The 27421-nt window shown below is 35.0% G+C and overlaps 1 protein-coding gene and 1 long non-coding RNA gene across 2 annotated transcripts in view; one reads left to right on the forward strand and one right to left on the reverse strand.

Moving 5' to 3' along the window:
- The window catches only part of GALNT10 (polypeptide N-acetylgalactosaminyltransferase 10), a 172134-nt gene that overhangs the window by 64522 nt on the left and 80191 nt on the right, over nt 1-27421 (forward strand). The gene's annotated exons all lie outside the window — the stretch shown is intronic.
- LOC141556921 (uncharacterized) lies at nt 8532-13957 on the reverse strand. The gene is made up of 2 exons (XR_012486660.1): nt 13125-13957; nt 8532-8741 (listed from the first exon to the last, which is right to left on the reverse strand). It is a non-coding gene; the product is annotated as an uncharacterized LOC141556921 (long non-coding RNA).

The raw sequence follows: 27421 nt of genomic DNA on the forward strand, positions 1-27421 counted from the left end.
GTTCCTGACTTCAGTAATTTGATTTCATAAGCAATCATTGAAACTTACCAACTCATCCTCTACCTTTGGTCCTAATGGAAGAAGTGAATAAAACTCTTGGAAACAAGGACCTCAAGCAGTTTATCAAAGTAAAATCCTTGTAGTAATCTCCTATGCTTTTATCTCCTTCAGAGGCTAATATAGAAACTTCTTGAAAATGAAATTTCAATTTTGCTTTCCCTAAAAGTAGTATGTGATTGTTGTGTCCACATATTTGAAGGGGGGATTTTAGACTTTTTTTTTTTCCCCTTGAGATCAAAACTACAAACAATGGGTAGGAATTGCAGAGGAAGATTTTTGACTCCATGCAACTTCAAAACTGAGAATACGGAATATTCTTCTTTGGGAAAAGTAATGAGTTATCTTTCATTGAAGATATTTGTGAAGAGATTTTTTTGTACACCTTTCTAATAAATTCTGCACTAGGGAAGAAGCTGTGCTACAGTTAGAAATCTCCACCACAGAGGGGCTACTAGTCGAAAGTCATATTAATATTCTAGTCAAAAGTAACCTTAGAGATAGGTATTTTAAGATAGTTTGAGTTACATTTTTTCTAAAGCTTCATTCTTTTATTTATGATATAATACTAAATCTTAAAGGGACTTTCTAGATTCTCTAGTTCAAATCAAGTTACAGATCAAGCATTCAGTAAACATTAGGTGCCTACAGTGTGGCAGGCACTATACTAAATTCTGGAAATAAAATAAAGCCAAAAGGCAGTCCCTGCTTTTAAGGAGCTCATGAGTTCAAGAGTGAGATAGCATACAAACAACTATGTACAAGCAGGATAAATCAAAAGTAATCAACAGATGGAAGGCACTGGAATTAAGGAAGCGTGGCACAGATTTCCTGCAAAAAGGTCAGTTTTTAGCCAGGGCTTAAAAGAAGCCAGGAGGTGGGAAATAAAGGGGGATGCACTCAAAGGGAAAAGATTTGCTTAAGTTTACAAAATGAATTAACAGTGGAGCAAGAACAAGAGCCCAGATCTCCTGACTTCAAACCTAGTATTCTTTTTTAGGTATAACATACTGCCTTTGTTGTTTAGTCATTTCAGTGGTGGTCGACTCTGTGTAACCCCATTTGTTTTGAGTTTATTTGTTTTCACAAGATAGTCCAAGTTAAGTGACTTGCTCAGGTCAAGCTAGTAAGTGTCAAGTGTCTGAAAAAACTGAATTTGAACTCAAGTCTTTCTATTCCTGAACTCAGGATCATTACTATAGCCATTGTACCACCTCACTGCCCCCTTGTATTTAGAGTTTCTTGGCAAAGGTATTGGTGTGTTTGCCAGCTTTTCTTCTAGCTCTCTAGATGAGAAAACAGGATTAAGTGACTTGCCCAGGCTCATACAACTAGTAAATATCTCAGGCCAGCTTTGAACTCAGGAAAATAAGTCATCTTAACTCTAGGCCCAGTTCTCTTATCCATTGTGCCACTCTACTGTCCACCATAGTGCCTAGATATGTAAAATGCTCAGCAGAGATTAAAATACCAAAGGAATTAATTTTTATAAAGGGGATTGTTCAACCATCTCCTAGGAGGGCAATAGTTTTGTTGATATACATAAACCACTGCTGTTAGGCAATAAACAGTATGAAATTATACAAATTCAAAGCAATTAAAGATACATCTTGTAAATTCAGAATCAAAACACTCCATAAATCCAAAGCAGATTTGCACAATGAGAAGAATTAAACCTTGTGCTGCACAAAACATTGTTAATAAGTAAACTCAGAGTCTTAGAATATTAAAGCTGAAGGAAACTTAAGAATGTGATGGATCTTATAAATTGTCTCATCCAGACTTCTTGTTTTCAATAGCATAGATCTGATTTAATTCTAACAACCAGATGTAACATGATGTAAGAATCTTATTAGAAAACAAAACATAAAATTTTAGAGGTAATGGGGTTCTTGGAAATCCTGTGGTCAGTTTTACAGGGATTACACTATATAGTGGAAAAGAACTGACTTTGGAGTCAAGACCTGAATATAAACACTTGGTCTGAGAGGCTCCCACAGTCTCAGTTTCCTTGTCCTGTCTGTTAAGTTAGAATAACACTACCGGGGTTACCTTCATTTGAAAAGGCACTCAAGGACTTGTGAATACAATGAAAAATAAAGAAATAAAATTAGTCTAGGCCTAATTCCATTTTAGAGATAACTAAATCCTGAAGGACTTTTCCATAGAGGTCAGAAACCACAGCTTTTCTTCCTTCCCTTTGAAATAGGCAATAAAATTAAATTTGTACTAGTTCCTAATTTTACCTCCTTCACACAAGAACCCTGACCCAAATCCATTTTATATTACTCCCACAACTTTTTCCCTTAATAATCTTTTTCTTTTATAAGTTAACATATACCAAGTAAAACAAATATTTCTTTGTGCAAAAGAATTATGTATGAAAATATGAATATAATATGCAACTTGATTTTCTTTTTAAGTATATAATAAATTCAACATATAACTTTGAAAGCTACTATGTTTGTCTGTGTTTCCTTCTAGCTTTCTTATTATTTTTTCTGAGTATTTAAAAAATGCTTCCATGATTCCATCTCTTTTAGTTTCTACTTCTTTACCACTACAAAAAGAGTTTCTATAAATATTTTTGTACATTGGCTCCTTTTCCTCTTTGAACTCATTTGCCTCTCTAGTAGTAGTGCTGTTGGGTCAAAGGCTATGCACCCTTTAGAGAAGGGACATAGTCTCAAATTGTTTTCCAGAATGACAGGATTAATTCATAGCTTCAGCAGTGTAGAATGTGCCTATTTTCCCATAACCTTTTCAGATATTGTTATTTCCCATTTTTGTTTTCTTTGCCAATCTGATAGTGACATAATACCTCAGATTTGTTTTAATTTACATTTCTCTAATTGTTGATTTTGAGCATTTTTTCCCCCCTGAGGCTGGGGTTAAGTGACTTGCCCAGCGTCACACAGCTAGGAAGTGTTAAGTGAGATCAGATTTGAACTCGGGTCCTCCTGAATTCAGGGCTGGTGCTCTATCCAATGCGCCACCTATCTGCCCAATTTTCCCAGCAGTTTTTGTCAAACAGTGAATTCTTATCCCAAAAGCTGGGGTCTTTGGGTTTGTCAAACACTAGATTTCTGTAGTCATTGACTATTTTGGCCTGTGTACCTAATCTGTTCCATTGATCGACTAGTCTGTTTCTTAGCCAATACCAAAGGGTTTGGTGACTGCTGCTTTATAATATAGCTTTAGATCAGGTACACCTAGACCACCTTCATCTGACTTTTTTTTTCATTAGTTCCCTTGAAATTCTCGACCTTTTATTCTTCCATATGAATTTTGTTGTTATTTTTTCTAGGTTATTAAAATAGTTTCTTGGGAGTTTGATTGGTATAGCCATAAATAAATAGATTAGTTTAGGAAGTATTGTCATCTTTATTATATTCATATATTAATTATATTATATTATATTATATTATATTATATTATATTATATTATATTATATTATATTATATTATATTATATTATATTATATTATATTATATTATATTCACTTGACCTGTCCAAGAGCACTTGATATTTTTCCAATTGTTTAGATACGACTTTATTTGTATGGGAAATGTTTTGTAGTTTGGCTTATATAGTTCCTGACTTTTCCTTGGCAGATAGATTCCCAAATATTTTATACTATCAAAAGTTATTTTAAATGGAATTTCTCTTTGTATCTCTTGCTGTTGGATTTAGTTAGTGATATATAAAAATGCTGATGATTTATGTGGGTTTAGTTTGTATTCTGCAATTTTGCTAAAGTTGTGGATTACTTCTAATAGTTTTAGTTGATTCTCTAGGGTTCTTTTAAGTAAACCATCATATCATCTGCAGAGTGATAGTTTGGTTTCCTCATTACCTATTCTAATTCCTTTGATCTCTTTTTCTTCTCTTATTGTCAAAGCTAGCATTTCTAATACAATATTGAATAATAATGGTGATAGTGGGCAAGCTTGTTTCACCCCTGATTTTATTGGGAATGGTTCCCCATCATATATGATGCTTGCTGATGGTTTTAAATAGATGCTACTGATTGTTTTAAGGAAAAGTCCATTTATTCCTATACTCTCTAGTGTTTTTTAATAGGAATGGGTGTTGGATTTTATCAAATGCTTTTTCTGCATCTATTGAGATAATCATATGGTTTTTGTTAGTTTGGTTATTGGTATAGTCAATTATGCTAATAGTTTTCCTAATATTGAACCAGCCCTGCATTCCTGGTATAAATGCTATTTGTATGGTGTATTATCCTGGGGATGACTTACTGTAATCTTTTTGCTAATATTTTATTTAAGATTTTTGCATCAATATTCATTGGGGAAATTAGTCTATAATTTTTTTTCTCTATTTTTATCCATCCTAGTTTAGGTATCAGTATTATGTCTTTATCATAAAAGGAATTTGGTAGGAGTCCTTTCCCTATTTTTTCAAATAATTTATATAGTATTGGAGTTAATTGCTCTTTAAATGTTTGATAAAATTCACATGTGAATCCATCTGGCCCTGGAGATTTTTTCTTAGAGAATTGATTAATAGTTTGTTCTATTTCTTTTTCTAAAATGAGACTAAGTAATTTATTTCCTCTTCTGATAATGTGGGCAATTTATATTTTTGTAGGTATTCCTCCATTTCACTTAGACTATCAAATTTATAAATATATATAAAGTTGGGTAAAATAACTCCTAATTGTTGCTCTAATTTCCTCTTCATTGGTGGAAAGTTTTCCCTTTTCACTTTTGAGACTAACAATTTGATTTTCCTCTTTCCTTTTCTAATCAAATTAACTAATGGTTTGTCTATTTTGTTGGTTTTTACATAAAACTAGCTCTTTGTTTTATTTATTAATCCAATAGTTTTTTTTACTTTCAATTTTATTAATCTCTCCTTTTATTTTTAGGATTTCAAGTTTGATATTTTATTGAGGGGTTTTAATTTGTTCTTATGAGCACTTTTTCATATGACTATTGATAACTTGGATTTTTTCTTTGAAAACTTCATGTTCTGTTTTTGATCATTTATCTCTTGAGGTCCCAGTCCCATAAAGTGAAAAGATGTCATTAGAGGAAAAGATTGATAGTGGAGTACATACTTTAATATTAAATGACATAACTTTCCATAAATAACTTCTTTCTTCCAGAAAGTATACATAGGTGGAAAGCAGACTGAGGATTATGTCTACAAATTTTGTGGTCCATGACCATTTTTCTCTCAAAAGATGTCTTTTCTCCCACATATAACTCTATTCCTTATTCTCTTGGATATGAAATGTTATTAGAGAGTCTTGCTGCAAGAATTTTTTGGGGGTGGGGGAATTAATGAAAAAAAAGTCAGATGAAGGTAGTCTAGCTGTACCTGATCTAAAGCTATATTATAAAGTAGCAGTCACAAAAAACATTTGATATTGGTTATTTCTTAATACCTAGTCGATCAGTGGAACAGATTAGGTACACAGGACAAAACAGGGTACAACTATAGCAATCTAGTGTTTGACAAACCCAAAGATACCAACATTTGGGATAAGAATTCATTATTTGAAAAAAAAACTGTTGGGAAAACTGGAAATTAGTATGGCAGAAATTAGATATGGACCCACACTTAACACCATATACCAAGATAAGATCAAAATGGGTCCATGATTTAGGCATGAAGAATGAGATCATAAATAGACCAGAGGAACAGAGGATAGTCTACCTCTCAGACCTGTGGAGGAGGAAGGAATTTATGACCAAAGGAGAACTAGAGATCATTATTGATCACAAAATAGAAGATTTTGATTACATCAAATTAAAAAGCTTTTGTACAACCAATACTAATGCAAACAAGATTAGAAGGGAAGTAACAAATTGGGAAAATATTTTTACAGTTAAAAGGTTCTGATAAAGGTCTCATTTCCAAAATATATAGAGAATTGACCCTAATTTATAAGAAATCAAACCATTCTTCAATTGATAGTCAAAGGATGTGAACAATTTTCAGATGATGAAATTGAAAGAGTGTTCCAAATCACTACTGATCAGAGAAATGCAAATTAAGACAACTCTGAGATACCACTACACACTTGCCAGATTGGCTAAGATGACAGGAAAAGATAATGATGAATGTTGGAGAGGATGTGGGAAAACTGGGACACTGATGCATTATTGGTGGAGTTGCGAAAGAATCCGGCCATTCTGGAGAGCAATCTGAAATTATGCCCCAAAAGTTATCAAATTGTGCATACCCTTTGATCCAGCATTGCTGCTATTGGGCTTATATCCCAAAGAAATACCAAAGAAGAGAAAGGGACGTGTATGTGCCAAAATGTTTGTGGCAGCTCTTTTTGTAGTGCCTAGAAACTGGAAAATGAATGGATGTCCATCAATTGGAGAATGGCTGAATAAACTGTGGTACATGAACGTTATGGAATATTATTGCTCTGTAAGAAATGAACAGCAGGATGAATACAGAGAGGTTTGGAGAGACTTGCATGAACTATTGCTGAGTGAAATGAGCAGAACCAGGAGATCATTATACACTTCAACAACAATACTGTATGAAGACATATTCTGAGTGAAGTGGATATCTTCAACATAAAGAAGATCCAATTCACTTCCAATTGATCAATGATGGACAGAAACAACTACACCCAGAGAAGGAACACTGGGAATTGAATGTAAACTGTTTGCACTACTGTCTTTCTACCCAGGTTACTTATACCTTCGGAATCCAATTCTTACCGTGCAACAAGAAAATTGGATTTACACACATATATTGTATCTAGGTTATACTGTAACACATTTAATATGTATGGGATTGCCTGTCATTTAGAGGAGGGAGTAAAGGGAGGGAGGGGAAAACTTGGAAAAATGAATACAAGAGATAATTTTATTAAAAAAAATTACTCATGCATATATACTGTCAAAAAATTTAATTATAAAATTAAAAAAAAAAAAAAAGAAAAAGAAAGTTTGATCAACTGTCACAACTGGGTCATCCACTGCATCCTGGACCATTGGCTGTTGTTCTGACAATTATCTTGTCACTAGACTTTGATGACTCCAGAGGAGTGAGCCTGATGATTTTATTCAACTCTGCCTCACTTAAGTCCAATTTACACATAAGCCAAGCTATCACCCCACAATGCCATTGGACCTCTTTAAAGATGAAGGACAAAAGACAATCTGTAAATTGGGGATAAAAAAACCTGTATCTAGGGTTATTTTGAGCTTGCATTAAGATACTATTTACAAAATATTTTGCATGCTTACAGTGCTCTATAAATGTTGCCCTTCATCACCAGAAAAAAAAAAAAAAAAGAATTTTTTTTTCTCCAGTTAACGATTCCCTTCTAGAATTGGTTAGATTTGTGTAAAAGGAACTCCTCTGCTGTCCACAGCTACACAAATACTTTTCTCCCTTGTTTCTCTCAAGGAAGAGAGCTTACTTTGGTATGTAGTGTTAGATGTCAGTGTAGATCTAATTTCTGTCAGACTACTTCGCAGTGGTTTTGTCAAATATTAAGTCCTTATCCCACTCTGTACTTTACATTGATTTCCCTCCCTATGTAGTGTACCTTTTCTTCTTGATTGATTGTTTTCTCTACTTTTTAACGAGTACCAAAAAATTTTCGTGATTATTACTTTGGAGCATTGTTTGAGATCTAGTCCCACTAAGCACTATTTATTTCTCTTATTTTTTTTTTGTTTATTTATTGAAGGTTATGTATCTTGTTCACCCTCTCCTTTACTAATCACCTCCTGCTGCATCCTCACTCAAGTACTGAACATATAGTAGAAAAATGAAAATTGGACATAGACTCCAATTTTAACTCTACCACTAACCATCTAAATGATAGTGGTTGAATGGCCTTACCTCTTTGGTATCTTAGTGTCCTCCCTTGTCAAATAACAAGATTAGACTAAAGATTGATAAAAATTCCTTTAATTTATGACATCTAATTATAAGTCGTCTTTCATCTCTTATAGCTTGTATTCCAAGATACCTTCTAACTCTGAACATTCTATGTTCCATGATCATTTTGGACAATGATTGATATATTACATGTTTAGAAAAATAGAGGTCCCAGTCCCATAATATAAAAGAAATGCCACTAGAGGAACAGACTGATAGTGGAGTACATACTTTAATATTAAATGGTATAATTTTCCATAAATGACTTCTTTCTTCCAGAATGTATGCATAGGCTGGAAAGCAGACTGAGGATTATGTCTACAGGTTTAGTAGCCCATGAGCCACAGTACATTTCAGTCAGCAACTTAGCAATTGCCAACTATGCAGTCTTCTTTCATTTATTCAAGGAAGTGAAAGAGGAACCAACATATAAAAAAGAGTGGAAAAATGAAAATCTAAACCTGATCTAGAACCAGGTCAGTCAAGAGAACAGGGCAATATTATTTTTATACACACAAAGAAAAGAAAAAAAGTTATATTCACTCTAAGAGTTAATCCTCATTCTTCAGTCTCATCATCAAATCAGTAGATTCTCAGGTCTGATTTATTCCTTTTGAGTAGATCAAATAATACCACTTATACTTACATCTTTTCTAATAGAATATTTGCAGTTTTGTTTTCAGCTTTGTAAACAGCATTCTTCTGTTCTTCTTGGCTGCTCCCATTGCACTCGATTAGTACTACTCACAGTTTTAAACTTCTTTATAAGGTATGCATCATTTTCTTGCCAATAACCCTGTGAAATAATATTGCATATATTATCATCCCCATTTAATAGATACAGCAAACTAAAATTTCTTTTTAAAAAATGAAGTGACAAGTGCTAAAAGACACATGGTAGAAAGCTGAGGCTTCTATCTCTCAGCTCTACCCATGTCTGCCACCCAGGGACTCCAGAATCCAAAATCCTGGGCTATAGTCTGAGATCTGTCATCTTTGGCCAATTTACTTCATGATTCTGGGTCTGACTTTCCTCATCCATAAAATGGGAATATTAACATATATCTTCCTGATGAGTTTTTGTGAAGATCAAATAATGTGTGTGTAAAGCACTTTCCAAACTGTAAAGTGAAATATAATTGTAAGTATCATTTCTGATATGTATTGCCTGCCTCAAGTAGGTATGGATTACAGAGGAGTATATAAATCATCCCCATGATTCTGGGATGAATTGGGAGGGGTAGTAGTAATCTGCATAAATTTGATTAATTAAGATAAACAGGGGAAGTGAACATTTGATTCCTTAAGTGAGTTCAGGTAACCTAGGTAACAGTAGGAATTCTGTTCCCACTACCTTCAAGTAATGACTGATTAATTTTTGTTCACATCTTTATTAGTCTTCAATTTCCCTACAGAAGTATTTCAATAGAAGTGAAATTACTGGATAGCAGCAGAAGGAAGGAGAATGAAGAGAATCTGCTAATGATCTAAATTTATTTTTCTCAGATTAATGTGGCATGTTGGCATTCAGGAAAGAGCCTATTTCTTCCTTTCCTCTAAATATATAGCTTCCCTGAGCCCAAATCACTTCTGATCTACCTTTTTGGGCAATATGTTTTCTGGTTCTGACATTCATTCCATTCTGACCCCCTATTGCTTCTAGGGTAAAATAAAATTTTCTCAAGTTGATACTTAAAAATTCTCCCTCCAAACTACCTTTCTGTAGTGAGCTGTCGTCTCCAGAAGCTGCCGGATCGCTCTCTGGGAAGAGATCTGCTGTGTCTACTCAAATCTTTAAGACAGATTCTTCTTCCTGTAGTGAACCGTTGTCTCCAGGCAGTTGCTGTTAACTCTTGTCCTTAGAAGTGACTTCCCTTCCTGCAGAGAGCTCCGTCAGGCCTGATGTAATGCAGAGAGTCTTCCTCTATCTCTGAGAGTCCTCTCTTTTATTCTCCCAGAGAATGGGCGTGGGATAATGCAAGGGCTTCTGGGAAGAACCACCTCAGCCAATGAGCCTGCTCCTTCCATCAAGTCAACCTGAGTTCTCACCTTGTAATCGTCCAACCTGAATTCTCACCTTGTCACTATCCAGACAACCCGAGTTCTCACCTAGTAATCCCAACACCTTTCCTTACTGTTTTTTATTATTTTCCTTCACATATGTACTTTTATATGATTAAACCAAGCTGGACTACTACTAGTTGTTAATTGAACTATGAATTCTGTATTCTAGCTCCATATAGTTAGTTGCACAGTCATCCTCTAGGTATAAACTATAAATAGACTTTGGTCCATCTTGACCTCTTCCTCCTAGAATCCTTATTTTCCTTCAAGGTTCAGTTTAGGTTTCTCCTCCATGAAATTGGAGTCAAAAGATTAAGCTTGGGTGGTATCTTGGCTTTGTCATTTACTAGCTATGTCTCCTTAGGAAAGTCACTTAAACTATGCATCAATTTTCTCATCTTTAAAAATAAACAAAAGGGGGAGCTAAGTGGCACAGTGGATAGAGCACCAATCCAGATGTCAGAAGGACCTGAGTTTAAATCATACTTCCCTAGCTGTGTGACCCTGGGCAAGTCACTTAACCCAGATTGCCTCGGCCAAAAAAAAAAAAAAAAAAAAGTTAATGGGTTGGCGGCATATGTGCACAAATATAAATATTACTTTTTGTAGTGGCAAAGACTTGAAAACTAATGGAATGGCCATCATTTGGGAAACAGTAGAACAAATGGTATATGAGTATAATGAAATAATATTGTACTGTAAGAAATTACGAAGGGGACAATTTTAGAGAAACTTGGGAAGCCTTGTATAAAGTATTGCAGAGTGAAGTGAGCAGAATCAGAACAATAATTTATATAATAACAACAAAGTTGGAAAGAAAAACAAGTTAGAGCTTAAGAGGCTTTTTCATTTTTTTGTCCTTTATCAGCATGCCATGAAGATTAGTTTTGTTGTTGTTTGGGTTTTGTGTCAGACTTCTGATATCATCAGTGAAGGGAACCAACAGTATGAAAATTCTCTCCATTGACACAGATGAGTAATTTATCTTCAACTTGTAGTCATAAAAATTTGCCAGCTCACTAAGAAGTTAAATGAGTTCTCTGTAGTCACATAGCTATTCAATTTCTGTTGAACCCTGATCTTCAGAAATCCAAAGGCAATGCTCTCTCTACTCTCATTATATTTGTTAGCCATTTAATTCAAATGGTGAACATTTATTAAATTAAATATAGCCCAGCCCTCTCATTTTACAGCTGAAGAAACTGAGGTCTGTAGGTATTAAATGACTTTGTCCTGATTATTACTGCTAATGTGGTAGCAGAGCTGGCACTGAGATTTAGCTACTCTCACTCAAAATTTCATATCCTTTCCTTTACTCCTTGATGCCATTTCTTGGTTATGTTTTTAGGTCTCATCTGTGTTTATGTCTATGATTCTAACATGCCAATTAAAAAGTGATTTACTAGTCATTCTGGACTTCCTTTGTTCTTTGCATGACAGGAGAGAGAGACTGAGACAAAAAAAAAAGGAAAAGGAATGAGAGAGAGACCAACACAGAGACAGAGATTGATTTTCTAGTTCTTATTGGAGATGTAAAATGTTTATTTCCCAATAAGCAAAGTAGAAAGCATCACATCTAATAATTTAATATGCCTCATTTTCAGTTTGCCAATAAGCCTGAAAGAACACTGTCGTCATTAGCCAAGGGTCCATGTTTTTTTCCATATTCAAAGGGTGCATTGTTATATTTCAAAATCTCACAGTATATTATGCCAGTGAGCTAATTAAGAATGCTTTGCTAAAATTAAAATGTATTAATTCTATTTCTTCTTCAACTGATCAAAAGATTTAAAAGACCTGGATTCTAATTATGAATGCTACTTATTAACTTTTTTTTATATAATTATAACTTTGTATTGACAGAACATATGCATGGGTAATTTTTTACAACATTATCCCTTGCACTCACTTCTATTCCAATTGTTCCCTTCCTTCCCTCCACCCCTTCCCCTAGATGGCAGGCAGTCTTATACATGTTAGATATGTTATAGTATTTCCTAGATACAATATATGTGTGCAGAACCGTATTTTTTGTTACACAGGAAAAATTGGATTCAGAAGGTAAAAATAACCTGGGAAGAAAAACAAAAGTACAAACAGTTTATACTCATTTCCCAGAGTTCCTTCTCTGGGTGTAGCTGATTCTGTCCATCATTGATCAATTGGAATTGGATTAGCTCTTCTCTTTGTTGAAGATATCCACTTCCATCAGAATACATCCTCATACAGTATTGTTGTTGAAGTGTATAATGATCCCCTAGTTCTGCTCGTTTCACTCAGCATCAGTTGATGTAAGTCTCTCCAAACTTCTCTGTATTCATCCTGGTGGTCATTTCTTACAGAGCAATAATATTCCATAACATTCATGTACCACAGTTTATTCAGCCATTCTCATGGACATCCACTCATTTTCCAGTTTCTAGCCACCACAAAAAGAGCTGCCACAAACATTTTGGCACATACAGGTCCCTTTCCCTTCTTTAGTATTAATAAGCCCAGTAGTAGCACTGCTGGATCAAAGGGTATGCACAGTTTGATAACTTTTTGGGCATAATTCCAGATTGCTCTCCAGAATGGTTGGATTCATTCACAATTCCACTAACAATGCATCAGTGTCCCAGTTTTCCCACATCCCCTTCAACATTTATCATTAGTTTTTCCATTCATCTTAGCCACTCTGACAGTTGCGTAGTGGTATCTCAGAGTTGTCTTAATTTGCATTTCTCTGATCAGTAGTGATTTGGAACACTCTTTCATATGAGTGGAAATAGTTTCAATTTTATCATCTGAAAATTTTTCATATTCTTAGACCATTTATCTGTTGGAGAATGGCTTGATTTCTTATAAATTAGAATCAATTCTCTATGTATTTTGGAAAATAAGGCCTTTATCAGAATCTTTAACTGTAAAAATGTTACTTCCTTTCTAATCTTACTTGCATTATTAGTTTTATTTGTACAAAAGCTTTTTAATTTTATATAATCAAAATTTTCTATTTTATGATGATCAATAATGATCTCTAGTTCTTCTTTGGTCACTAATTCCTTCCTCCTCCACAAGTCTGAGAATTAACTATCCTATGTTCCTCTAATTTATTTATCATCTCGTTACTTACTTTTTTATCTGGGATGAGCTACTTCACTTTTTGAATTTCCATTTTTTCATGATAAATGAGAAGATTGGACTAGATGATCTTAAGACCACTTGCAGCTTTGACATCCTGGTTTCCAAGGTTTTTTCAAGCCATAGTGCTCAATATTCTGGATTTGAAGATTGTTTCCAGACAGCCTTAACATTCTATATTTAAGGTCACTTATAGTTTTATAATTCCATAGAAAAGAAATCTGGCAGATACCTGTCCTATAGCAGATGCTTCAGTGTTTATTTACAAAGCTGTAGAAAAACCAAGAGCTGAAAAGCCTATGGTGCTTATGGAATTTTACTGAAGAATTTTGTGAATTTTGCTCTAATTGAAATCAGAAGCTGACGAGGAAAAGACACATAGTACGTTTAAACATTGTTCTTAAGTAAAAATAAATGCTGGAAAGAAATCAAAAGTCTGTTTTCAAGGCAACAAGATTCTACCTCTTCTCAACTTGGGCCTTTAATAATACAGTTAAGTCATGTCCCTCACTCCATAAAATCATTCCATGGAATCTTCTTCTTTTCTTTCCCAGTGAACAGGAAAATCTTGATCTACCTACCCTAAATATATTATCCTTCAGGCAAAGTAGTTTTTCATAGCAAAATTTTCCTGTCACAAACTATTTAGGGAATTCAATAAGATCAGTATTGACTCAGAAAGCCCAGTAGACTCAGAACCAAGTTATAGTTTAAGAGCTTTGGTGAAGTAAGGAGGTCTCTCAACCTATTATAGTCAAAGGCCTCAACCTTGGCTTTTAACAAGTATAATTATAGACTTTTTTAGACTGTAAGAGATCTTGGAATGTAGGCTAACTATAGAATGGCAGAGCTGGAAAGATCCTAAGAACATGGAATTGTAGAGTTAGAAAGATTCTAAGAACATAGGTTGTCAGGGATCCAAAGACAATCTAGTTCAGTTCCCTTATTTTATTAAGGTGAAGAAAATGTCTACCAAAAAGGTGAAGCAAGTGACTTGGTCACTATCCAAAAGATAGTTATATCTTGAATTAATAGTCTGGATTCCAGATCCCTAATGGCCAAGACCAGGGCTTTTTAATCTCTCTGTCATTTATGTGCTACTGGGGATTGCAATCTAGATGAATTAAATATTAAATAAGAACTTGTTTATGGATAGAGCAGTTTCTCCCAGCTTAGAGAGATTGCCATTTCCTTACGAGTGAGCGAGGAGTGAGAATACTGGTTTGTAAAGGCATTCAATTCAACAAATATTTATAAAGAACCTACTCCATTCCAGGAAGTGTACTGTGTACTGGGAATACAAAGATAAAAGTGAAACTTTCCTACTTTAACAATCTAGGGGAGATAAAAAAGCTGAAAATTTTGTTTTATGATGTATCTGGAGAAATATTAGAGTAGAATCAGGTCCTCATCTTGAGTTTGACTTCTGAATCTTTCACTTTCTAATCTTGTGGCTGTAGAAAAATAAATTGATTTCTTGAATGAAGTCTTAGATTTTTCTTCTATCAAGTGGGGATACTTATACTCTTAACTCATAGGATCTTTATGGAAATGAAGTGGGATGTTGAATGCAAAATATAAATAGCCATAAAATTCCATATATAAGTGAGAAACTTAAAATTTTTTGTTTTCTTCTTTTTTTAAAGAAACCCTGTTAGATGAGCATGTGGGCAATATACAATGCCACTGTCTTTCCTTTATGTAACCTTTTTGCTTGGCATTGTTATCTGATCTTACTTCGGTATTAATCTCCAAAGGCACCATAGTACTATTCATTGGGGATTGAATTAGACATATCTAATTCGTGAGGGGCCTCATTTGCTTCTCCCTGGGAATGCCAAGTTTCAAATTTTACACATACAAACACACAGACACACACACACACACATGCACACACACACACACACACATATCCTATTCTTATAGAGTAAACAAAACATGAAACAGATGCTCACAACTGAAAGAGAACGTAAAATGTTTAGTAAACATAAAACAGAATGTCATAGCAAGAAGAGAACAGGAAACACCGGAACTTTAAATGTCTTTAAAGATCTAGCCCGCTTTCATTTAACATATGAAAAACTGGAAAAAGAAATTACTTGCCAAATATCACATAGCAAGTTAATAGCCATGTCACAACCATAACCCTTGTCTTAAAATTCTATCCCCATAAGTAGTCTTTCTATTGCAGCCTCATGGAAGCTTTTATTTATCTACAAATGGCATAAAGACCTTTTCCATTAAGGTTTTTCAAATGTAATTGCATGGAGTTGTTCCATAGAGTACATTACAAAGGATTGCTGTAGCTAAGGGGTGGTTGGTAGTGTCTTCAAATATCTGAGGGGCTGGAAAAAGAATTTTGTAAAGTCTAGACCAGCTCCCTGGAGGCCTCAGAATCAGCCAGAGTCAGGATAAGCAAAACTCCTTGGTCTTCAGGGGGAGAAGTGAAGAAGATGGACAAAACTGCCCGGAATTTTGCCAAGGATCCTCCTTGATTCTAGAATCCAGAATCTCCACACTTTTCTCCTCCTCTTCCTGAGGCCAAGTGAAGTTTGGCTCTTCCCCCCCCCCCCCTCTACTCTTTGCCTATTATCTGTATACACCAAACTTTGAATAAGCACTGAATGGTGAGAAGGGCCATTCTTCCAAACATATGCTAATAGAGTCATTGTCTCATATCAAATAGGTAATTTGCCTTAAGTGCTTGGGTATCTGATTCAAGCACACTTTTTAAGAGTTTCTGCCCTTTACATCTCCTGCTTTCTTTTGTTTTAGAACACAGGTGGTCATGCCATCCTTGACTTCTCAGGGAGGTGAGAACCCCAAAAAGGAGGTGACCATTCCCCCCCCTTCTCAGGAAGGAAAATGAAAAATATTAAAGGGAAGTGGGGAGTCAGGCCAGATATTGTTAGCGGGTTTCTGGGCTGAAGGGTCTTATTAGAAACAGGTATGCACAAACCCATTAGCATGGGAGGCATTACATAAGCACATCGAAATAACACGCAGGCTATTAGTGATGACTCTCCCCAGAGCCAGTGCAGGCTTAGTGTAGTGTAACAAACATGAATTGTACATGCAAGTAGTGATATAACAAACAATATAAATCAACATGGTGTTGTAAAGGATTTCCAGAAGTCCTAGAAGAAGGGTATGTAAACATCAGTCACACATACACCTCCTTCAGCAGCCAACAGATAGTCCTGTAAAGTCTGGGCTAGCTCCCTGAAGGGCTCAGAGTCAGCCAGAGTCAGGATAAGCAAAAGTCTTTGCCCCACGTTGGGCGCCAAAATGTAATGTTCTGTTGTCTCTAAATTGTAAATCATTCTGGGGGGTGGGGGGGGACAGGTTTCTTGGAGGAGCTTCTGGAGGCAGCCTTAGTTTTAGTTCCAGTACCAGTAATCCCCAAAATGCAGCCAGGAGTTAAAGTCCAGATCCTATATTGTGTCCTTCAAAGTCTTGAATCTTTTCCTGTTAGAATGTCTCCAGCCAGCTTCAGTCTCTAGCTCCCTCTGAATCCAAAGTCTCCAGACATCACGAAGGTTGAAATGGGAATGAATCAGATTCTGCCTCCAAGCATGTGCGATTGTGGGTTTCCAGAATTCAATCCTAGATGTGAATCTCCCAGAAGTCCATGAGCAGGCTTTTCCTTTAGACTTGTGAATCCACTGAATCCTTTGTCTCTGAATCTCCTTGAGCTTCCCTAATATTCTCCCCTTGACTCACATCAGACTCCCAGACTGACTGACCCCACTCAATGTTGGCTCCTTATATCCTCCCAGAGAATGGGCTTATGGGAACTCCTTAAGGAACCAATGAGTGAACTCCTTTAAGGGTGTGAACTCTGAACTAGAGAATTGTTAAGTACTGACTTAGCATCTTGTAAGGATCCTAACAAGTCCAAAACCAATCTATTGTCCATTGTTTCATGTGTCAGGGAATCCAATGATTCCAGCAGATTTTGAAGTCCTACAACAGTCTTATCATGTCTCAGAGAACCCAATGATTCCTGAGGGTTTTGAAGTTCTGCATCAGTTTCATTAACAATTTTTGATATCCATGAGTCAGTTGCCATAACTGCCAGGCTCTTTCAGTGGTGGGCACAGTCAATAACGGAACCATCCGATGTTTCTTGGGTCTTCTCCTTCATTTCAAGTGTCTGCTCCATCTCTCTACGATGGACAAGACGAATATGGCTCGTTGGCATCCCTCTGATTCCTTCTCCATCTGTGGAGATACAAGCAAACCCTCTCCTATCTGGTCCCTTCCATTTGCCACTTTCTGGGTCTCTCCACGTCACCTGGCAATTATCTAAAGACAGTGGAGCTGCTTGTACTGGACTCTGCCCTTCCAGTGGGTTATAAAATCTGTCCACCAGAGCCAGTGCATCTTTGTCAAAAATCAAGAAGTTAATAGTATAAAGGGCTAGATTTAGAAGTTCTCTAGGGTTACCTGTGGCTCCCCCTTTCTTTTGTTTTTGGAGGAGCATCTTAATGTCTCTGTTTCTCCTCTCTACTATTGCCTGTCCTTGAGGATTAAAGGGTATGCCGTGGTATGTAAAATCTTATACTGTGTACAAAAGTGTGCAAAATGTTTAGAAGTATATGCAGGTCCATTGTCTGTTTTTATTGCTTGTGGCACACCCATAATTGGAAATGCTTGTATAAGGAATTCAGTGATCACTCTGGCTGTCTCTTTTGCTGCTGGTATTGCAAAAGTGAATTCTGAAAAGGTATCTACCACAACGTGGATAAAAGACAGACGACCAAAAGATTTATAATGGGTCACATCCATTTGCCAGATTCCATTGAGTCTCAAACCACCAGGGTTCTTCCCTGGAGGGAGTGTAAGAGCATGGAAAGGAAGGCAAATTGGACAGGCTTTTACTATGCTCCTAGCTTCCTCTCTTGTTATTCTAAATTGCAAACATAAAACTTGAGCAGCCTGATGATATTTAGAATGAAGACCAAGGAGTGTGAAACTACAGAAATAATTTCAGCTGAATGTAAAATAAAACTTTATTAAGAGTGTTCCTTTATGAAATAGGCTAACTTGGGGGTAGCAAAAGCAAGCTATCTGTTTCTAGAAATGTTCTGATAACCACTTGTCTAGAATGTTATAATGAGAATTTGTTTATGACATGGGGACTAGACTAAATAATCTTTGAAAGGGCAAACAAATTTTAGAAAAAAAATTTTAATTACAAATCCAGATAACTAGGTAACCTGCCCTGTTTATGATACACTAGCTTAGTGAATAACTTTAAGGTGAAGACTAATCTCTTCCCCCATTATCTCTTGAACTTATTTTGGTTCTAGGTCAAACCTAGGCATAGGGTATAAAAAGGGTAGATTCTTGGAATTAAGGTGAGAGGTGATAGGATATCCTGAGTAAGTCAAAAACTATCTCATTAAGACTCATCTTAAAAGTGATAAAAGACAGAAATAGTGTTTGAGGGAATGCAGGAAGATAGGAAAACTACTATATACTATTGAAAAATAGTTCTGTAAATTAGTCAAGCCATTTTAGAAAACAAATTGAAATTATGAAAAAAAAGTAACTAAATTATTCGTTCCTACCCCTTATTCCAGCAATTCCAGGAAATGATATCAGAAATCAAAGAGCCCCATATATACCAAAGTAATCATAACATTTTTTTATAGTTGCAAAGAATTACAAATAAAGCATATGTCCACTCAGTCTAAAATATTGAGATATATGATTGTAATATTTACTTATACCATAAAAAACAACCAATTGAGGAATTCAGAGAAATATGTGAACAACATTTTGAAGTGATGATGAATTTTAAAAAGAGAACTAGGAGGACAGTAATGACTGTAATATAACCAAAACCACTAAAAAAATAGCTGCTTGAATGTGGATAGAATGTTCCTCAGTTTCCCCAGCTATAAAGTGGGGATTATAGCACCTCCTTTCTAGAGCTATTTTGAGGAGAAAATTTAATATTTGTAAAATACTTTGCATGGTGCCTACCCTGTAGCAGGTAGTACTTGTTTACTCCTTCCCTTTTTGAACCTCATTTTTCTCATTTACAAAATGAGGAGGGTTGGACAAAATGTATCATTCAAGTTCCTTCTATCTCTAAATCTATGATCCCAATTCTAACCATAGCCCTCAAGAATAATGAAACACTTTCCTCCTTTCAGCAGAGAAGTGGCACAGGAGTGGAGTGTTCCACCATTTATTTTCAGGCATGTTGGTTAGTTTTAATTGGTTTTCTTTTTTCTAAGAGAGTGTTTTAATAGATGTAGTAAACAAACATTAGGAAATTGCTGTGGTGGTATTCAAAGAGACATCAGTTGAGACATTATTATTAATTAGTTGGAGTTCAACTTCTACCTCTGATGTATATTACTGATCTTGTGACTCCGTGGGCAACTCCCTTACCTCTCTGTTCCTCAATTTCTTCATCAATAAAATGATGGCATTGGATAAATTAGTTTCTGAGGCCACTTTCAATGAAGGTCTAAATTCTGAGAGGATTGTTTTGTTTTGTTTTTTTAATTTTGTTTTTGAGTAAGTTTTACATGATATCGCACTCCCAAGAGTCTGGACTACTTACAAGTAGTATCCAAAGACTTTAGGTTTTGGTGGGACCACTTTAGTTTACTCCCTTCTCATTTCCTCCCCCCACCACCCAGGCAATTGGGATTAAGTGGTCACACAGCTAGGAAGTGTTGTGTCTTAAGATCACATTTGAACTCCGGTCCTCCTGACTTCAGGACTATTACATGGATAATAAAAAAAAATGTTTTGCTTGTTTTTGCATATCTGTTATGAGAATTTGTATTTTTCTTTTTTATCCCAGGGGATAAAGTGATGAAAGGGGAGAAAAAAAATAAATGCTTGTAAGTTGAAAACCAAATTAAATTAAATTTTTAAAAAGTTTTAAAAGCCCCCAAGGTTCTGTAAAGAGGATTCATAAACATATATGTGGCCCAAAGTTCTAGAAAGAAGATTTGATTCAATTCATATAAATATATATGTGCATATATATATATACATACATATATATATATACATACACATATATATATATATATAATTTTTTTTTCATACACACACACACACAGAACTATTATATACACAGTCTTTCACTAGGCACTTTATGAGCCAGAGTTAGAGATGGTCTCTGTCTTGACAGAATTTACAATCTATTAAGGGCCTTAAAACATTTACACATGGTGATTTTAAGAATATGAAATATGCAAAGGGAAGAGCCATTATAAAAAGCTGTGAGAAACTTAAAGTGGGTGAAATTACTTCTAGCTGGGAGATCAGGGAGGGTTTCAGGAAAGAGAGACCATCTTAGTTTTCTTTTGAAGTTGAGAATGCTTTAAAGCAATGGTGTCAAACTCAAATAGAAATGGATCCCTGAAAGCTACATATTTATTTACAGAACCACAAATTAACATTATCTATGTTATATTTTTATTTTGTTAAACATTTCCCAATTACATTTTAATCTGGTTCTTTGCAGGCATTGACCTTTGCATCTCTGCCTCAAGAATAAAGGAAGAAGGAAGAGAATTCCTGTTATAGGGCTAGATATGAGATCAATGTTAGCAAGCAAACCAACCAATTTACCTTGAATATTAACATGTATGAGCTAAGACTTCAAAAGTTACATATTTGGGCCAGGCTAGTAGAATTTTGGAGGTAAAGCTTTATTCAGTAGGCAAGGGGCATTATAAACATTTTTGAGCAGAGAGAACTAACATGATCAAAGCTGTTCACTAGGAACATTATGGGGGTAGAGTAAAATGAATTAGAAAAGGGAAATGGAAGTGGATGGTACATGTAGGAATCATGGCATTGAAAATGGAAACAGGAGAGATTCAAGGGACTCTTGGCAATGGTATCAGAACTTTAATTGATTATTTGTGAGACATAAGGTAAAAGAATCAATGTTCTTCCTTCTTACACCTGATTTTTCTTACATTTGGAAAATGTGTTGTTTTGCATTAGTTCATAGAAGAGCATTCAGTTTTCAGTATCGAGCTAAGTCCCTAGGGCTTATGTTCCACAGAGTCAGGCAAATTGCAACCTCCTGCCTCAGAAGGAAAATCTTTAGGTTTTGTTCCTTTAGTTTTAAAAATATTTTAATGAGTTTTCACACCTTAAGTGTCAAAGTGAATTTTTCTAGGACTACTTTGTTTAAAAAAAAAAAATCCTGAAAGTTTCAGTAATTAGTCTTGTCTTCTATGCTAAGAAAAGCTCTCCAGTAATGCTGAGATGGAGTTGACAATAAGTAGGACAAGTCCCCATTCAGACCGATAGTTGTTTTTGTAGGGAATGTTACCACAAATCTGAAATAATTGCTTTTTGTGACTACTATAGGTGACCACTGTGGGATCATTTTTGTTTCAGGTTGTGGCATTCTTATGTTTCAGAAGGGCAGAGAATGAGGAATTATTGGAGCAGAGCAAATTGGACACATTGCAACTGGTGTAAAGAATGATGGAACAAGCATGACTTGGGGCGGGAAAGACTGAATCCTCATTGTTATGAATCTTAGGCACATAGTATGTTAGAGCTAGAAGAAATGCCAGAATGTCAGAGATGGGAGAAAACTAAACACATAAAACAGAATTTTAGAATCTTTAACAGACTTTAGAACAAAGAATTTCCCAACTTCAAGGAATTTTTGAGACCACATAGTGCAGGGGTTGGTGACTGTGCCCAGTGGGCACAAGGGCTAATTTCTACTTTTCTTAGCTCAAGGGTCATATAAAAACCAGTAGCAAATTGTAGGTTGCCAACTCCTGATCTAGTCTAACCCCCTTATTTTATAGATTAGGAAACTGGACCCAAAAGAATTGATTTGCCCAAAGTCACTAGTGGAAGAGCAAGGATTAAGACCCAAGTGCTCTAACTGTTAAATTACCTTTTTACTAATATTGAGCATTTGTACAGTACGTACTATGTGCTAAGTACTTTGCTAAGCACTATATAAATATATTTCATTTAACCCTCATAATAACATTGGGAAATAGGTATTATTATTACCCCGATTTTACTTTTTAAGAAATTGAGGCAGATTAAATAACTTCTACAGTGGCATAACTAGTAAATTTTGAGGCTAAATTTGAATTCAGATCTTCTTGTTTCTATGTAGCTGGCTAGCTTTACCTCCATCTTTTCAAAATCCTTCTAAACTGGTCACCCTCTCCCCTCCCCAATTTCCTAATTACACACAACCTCCAAAGTGATCTTCCTGAAGCGGGACCATGTCACATACTCACAAAGGCACAGTGAATCCCAGTTGCCCTCTAGACTAAAATATAGTCTTCTCAATACTTAGACATCTGATTTCAACCATCTCTTTCTCATGTACTTAAGTACATTTTCTTATCCAATGATCCTTGTTTTCCTTCAGTGTCTTAACAGTTCAACCAAACTGTCCCTCTTTCTGTTCCTTACCAAAGACATTTCCTTTTCTTTCTTTGCATAGGCCAGCTCCATTCCATTAGCAGTCTTTCTCCACATTTCCACCTCTTAGATTCCCTAGCTTCCTTCAAAGTTCAACTCAAGTGCTACCTCCTATTTGAGACTCTCCTATGAGTACCACTCTCACATCTTATTCCAAAATTATCTTGCATTTACTTAGATGGGTACTAGTTAGTGAGGGTGAGCTAATGTTCTTGAAGGCAAGGGCTACTTCATTCTGCCTTTATATGCCCAGTGCCTAGTACATATTATGCAATTAATAAAAGTTTTTTTAGTTGATTGAGTGATCAGTTGTCTCCACCTTAAAAAAAAAAATTCCCTTTGTTGACACAAAATAATCCTATAAAAGAGAAAGTTTCCTCTTGGATCTTTTCAATGCAATCTACTTGTGGTGGTATACTTACAACAAAGACTGACTTGTAACCTTACCAATGATGCTCTTACTGTAGTGGAAAGAGCTTTAGATTGAAAATCAGACCTAGTTCTACCATTTCCTACTGTGTGTCTCCATGGGCAAATCACTTGACTTGGGAGGATTTCGGTTTCCTTAGCTGATAATATGAATTGTATGATCTCTGTAAAGATGTTTAGCTCTGACATTTTTCATTCATTAATCTGCATTTTAAAAATCACCTCTAACTCCATTCTTTGCTAGGACTCCTTCCAACTTTAAGTATTGATGAGCCTGTGACTCATCAATCAGGATGATGATATTTCGGAAAGATTTCTGGTCTGGGAGTTTTTGATTCAAATCTTAACTCTCCTAATTGCTAGCAATGTGACCTCAGGCAAGTACCTCACTTCATTTAGTCCTCATTTTCCTTATTACTAAAATAGGAATAATAATTATACAACCTTCTTTATGGAATTCTTTTGTTTTTGTTTTTAAGAAGGTCATTCTGTAAGTAATAAAGAACTAAAGAACTATGTTTTATTTTTTGTTGTTGTTACTATTACAACAAAACTGAAATGTCACAAAATCAAGACTGTTTCTAAAAGCACTTTTATACCACTTAGCAAAATAATGACCAGTCTTCTTTAAACTATATCCTTAAAGGTGAATTTAACCATAAAGTGATGTGTATATACTGTCATGTAAATGTCCTTTTCTCTCGCTCAATGTATATAAATAATTATACATATCTTTTTGGTTGTACATATTTGTATATACATTAACAACATATAATTATATGTATATATACTGATATATGCATACATATGTGAAATGTTACATTCTGTGTTCTGTTTTCCATATTTATATAATCTATTTAGCAAATTACATGAATATGATTTTTCTTCTTAAAGAGAGTTTTTATACAAATTAACTGAGTATCAAAGCAAAAATAAAGTTTGAATGCATTTTAGAAGAAAGACCTAAATAAAACTCACAGTAGAATTTTATCTTTTTCCAAAACTGGATCAGACTAACAACTTCTTAAATTTTTCCCATAGTCTTATTTCACCATATTCAACTCTTCTTTTCTTATATGAATTAATTCAGTCTGAAATATAAATGCATTCACTAAACTCATACTGAGAATTCAGACTCAGAATGAGGATATACTTTGACAACTCTTTTTCCTGGGTAAAAAGAAAATAGTTAACTTGCATAGTGAGCTGTTCTTCCTTTGCCCTGACTGGAGCCAGGCACACTAAGTCATGATTAAACAAAAGATTAAAATTCCATTTGTGTATGAGACAGAATTTTACTGTTGAAATGCTTATTGATTTTCTTGGTGGAAGGTTAAGTTAAAAGCCTCAGAGACAGCAGAAGAAATTATTTACAGGAATTTATCTAAATCAGTTTTCTATTTGTTAATGTACCTTCCATGTTTGTGTCCCCCTTCACACTTGGCACCCCAGATGCTTGAATCCTGCTTTTTTCTCCTTCCCTGCTCAGTTGCTATAGCAAAATGAGATCTGGGAACCAAAACAGAAAAAGAGTCTTTTAGCTCATTAGATTCAGAGTCAGGATGTCCTAGGTTAATGTCTTTTGACTCCAAGGCCATTGTCATTTTCACTGTGTCACCTATTCAGAAGTACTCAGTTCCATTCCAGCCCAGATGTATAGTTGCTGTGTGAACCTAGGTATATTATGTCCTTCCCTGAGCCTTAGTTTCCTTAGCAGTGAAACAGATAAAGATTTACTTCACAGCATTGTCCTTAAGAAATGGATTTGTAACCTTAAAAGCACCATAGAAATGTGAGATATTCATTTGAAGTCTCAGAACTCTCTCTTTCAGGAATAAACATATATGGGTTGGGTATAAAAATTTACATGACTTTACAGAAAAGTAAAAGGGGAAGGGGATAAGAGAAGGTGAGGGGAAAAGTGATTAAAAAAAAAAGAGGGCAATTTGGGAGAAGTAAAAGTCAGAACTAAAACACTTTTGAGAATGGACAGGGTGAAAGGAGAGAGAAAGTGGGATAAGAGAGGAAAATAGTATGGTGGAAAATATACATTTAGTAATCAAAACTGAAAAAAGTTTTACAGCAAGTTTCTTAGAAAAAGGCCTTAATTCTCAAATACATGGAGAACTGAATCAAATTTATTAAAAAAAAAAAAAAATTAAGAAGAACCATTCCTCAATTGATAAATGGTCAAAGGATCTAAACAAGCATTTTTTCAGACAAATTAATCAAAGCTGACTATAGGCATATGAAAAAATGTTCTAAATCACTATAGATTAAAGAAAAGCAAATTAAAATTGTAAATTCCAGGCTAACTCCCTGGAGGCCTCAGGATCAGCAAGAGTCAGGATAAGCAAAAATCCTTGGTCTTTAGCGGAAGAAGTGAAGGAGATGGATAAAATTGCCAGGAGTTTTGCCAAGGATCCTCCTTGATTCTAGAGTCCAGAATCTCCACACTTTTCTCCTTGTCCTGAGGCCAAGTGAAGTTCTCTCCCCTCTCTCACTCCACCCCCTAATCCTTATCTACAATTCTCTTAACCCCAAACATTGAGTTAGCATTAATTGAGGGAAGAGAAATTCCAAACATATGCTAATAGAGTTATTGTCCAATAGGTAATCAGCCTTAAGTGCTTGGTGGTCTGATTCAAGCACACCTTTTAAGAGTTTCAGCCCTCTACATAAAACAACTTTGTTGTACCATCACATTTATATCATATTGACTAATATAACAGAAATGGGCAGTGACAAATTTTAAAGGAATGTAGAAAAATTCCACTAATACACCATTGGTGGAGTAGTAGAATAATTTGGAACTATGCCCAGAAGGCTTTAAAACCATACCTGCCCTTTGATATAGCAATACCACTACTAGGTTGTATCCCAAAGAGATTTACAAAACAGCAAAAAGGAAAAGGTCCTGTATATACAAAGATAGTTATAGCAGATTTTTTTTTTTTTTTTTTAGTGGTAGCAAAGAATTAGAAATTGAGGACATGCCCATGAGTTGGGGAATGGCTAAACAACTTGTGATATATGATTGTGAGGACATACTACAGTGCTATAAGAAATGACAAGTAGAATGTTCTCAGAAAATTTAGAATGACTTACATGAACTAAAGCAAAGTGAAATGAGCATAACTGGGAGAACATTGTACACATTAACAGCAATATTGTAAGATGATAAACTGTGAATGACTTAGCTATATTCAGCAATACAATGATCCAAGACAGATTTGAAAGACTTATGATCAAAAATGCTGTCTATCTCCAGGAAAAGAACTAATAGAGTCTGAATGCAAATTAAAGTATACTTTTTTTTAAAAAAACATTATTTTTCTTGTTTTTTTTTTTTTCTTTCACAATATGACTAACATGGAAGTATGTTCAAATTGCCTTCTTAGTGAGAGAGAGGAGAGGAAAAGAGAAAAAGAATTTGGAATTCAAAATTTTAAAAAATGAATGTGAAAAATTGTTTTTCCATGTAACTGGAGGAAAGTAAAATATTCAATTAAAAAAAAAAAAACAACTCTCTCTTAAAGGTTTTTCTTCCTTCACTTTCTACAAAATTCATTCCATTAAGTCTATGGACTTATGCATGCAGATAGTCTTTCCAGTGATATAAATCACAGGGCACTCTTCCAAACCATCTTGTATGACAGGCAGACAGTATGGTGTGCAAGAGACACCACATCAGGAAGATCTGAATTCAGATCCTACCTCCATAAAATAAAAGAGTTTGGATTACTGAATCTCTAAGATCCCTTCTAACTCCTTCCCATAAGGTCCCTGCAAAGGAATCTAGTTAAATGCTCTGAACTGAGTATACCTGGTATTACTAGAATAACAGTAACCAATGAACATGGGTTATTCATTATTTCTTTTTTCCCCCCATAATTTCATTTTTTCATAAGGTTCTTAACTTAGAACTTAGGTCCATAAGTAAATTTCAGGAAATCTGTGAACTTCTATAGGAGGGAATTACATCTTTATCTCCATAATCTCTAACTGAAGCTTAGCATTTTCTTCAACTATGAATGAAGACAACAAACCTTAATTTGAGAAGTCAACAAGTTTCTCCAGACATTTTAGAGAGGATCCTTGTTATTAAAAAATGGCTAAGAATTCTTGTTTTATGACATCTTTTACACTACTTTCTTATAACTCCTTGTGTTTTCGACTACTTACATAAACCATGAGCTTTTTCACTGCCTTTAGGATGATTTTTATTTTTCAAAACATATGCATGGATAATTCAACATTAACCCTTGCAGAACTTTGTGTACCATTTTTTCCCTCCCTCCCCCAAATTAGTAGTCTAATATATGTTAGACATGGTAGAAATATATGTTAAATCCAGTATATGCATACATATTTATATAATTATCCTGCTGCACAAAAAAAATCAAA

The sequence above is a fragment of the Sminthopsis crassicaudata genome, chromosome 2 (genome assembly GCF_048593235.1).
Source record: "Sminthopsis crassicaudata isolate SCR6 chromosome 2, ASM4859323v1, whole genome shotgun sequence".
NCBI lineage: Eukaryota > Metazoa > Chordata > Mammalia > Dasyuromorphia > Dasyuridae > Sminthopsis > Sminthopsis crassicaudata.